The sequence below is a fragment of the Mustela nigripes genome, chromosome X (genome assembly GCF_022355385.1).
Source record: "Mustela nigripes isolate SB6536 chromosome X, MUSNIG.SB6536, whole genome shotgun sequence".
Classification (NCBI taxonomy): domain Eukaryota; kingdom Metazoa; phylum Chordata; class Mammalia; order Carnivora; family Mustelidae; genus Mustela; species Mustela nigripes.
In genome coordinates, this window is record NC_081575.1 from 35086617 (window position 1) to 35087256 (window position 640).

A 640-nucleotide genomic window follows, 5' to 3' on the forward strand; every position below is an offset into this window, starting at 1 on the left:
CAAGTAGGCAGAGAGGCAGGCAGAGGGAGAAGGGGAAGCAGGCTCCCTGCTGAGCAGAGAGCCTGATGCGGGGCTCGATCCCAGGACCCTGAGATCATGACCTGAGCCGAAGGCAGAGGCTTAACCCACTGAGCCACCCAGGTGCCCCAGTATTTAGATTATTTCTGTTACACCTAAAATTCAACTTCACTTGCAAAGGAAAACCATCATTGGAGAACTATAGCAATTATCTTTCTTAGCACTGATTAACTGATCTCATTTACATTGCTACTGTTTTTTTTTTTTGAAAATCAAGAAAAACAGATTTTTAAAATGTGTCAAAAGCAAACACAATTTTAGATAAAAGTCATTGAACTATTACTGAAGAAGATATTTGTTTATTTTAAAAAATCATTAAAAGAGAGAAATCTTAATTTCTTCACTGTCTGAAAAACAAGAAACAGATAGGCTAATTTGATAACATCTCCCTCTAGAATAACAGGGTGAGACCAAAGACTCAGTGCAATTTTGCAAGTTAGAAATGTTGTATCTAAAAAAAAAAAAAAAAAAAAAAGGAAAAAAAAGGAAATGTTGTATCTATTGTATCCCCCTCAAAATACCAAAAAATTTCTTATATGCATGCTGAATAAAAGTAGAATGA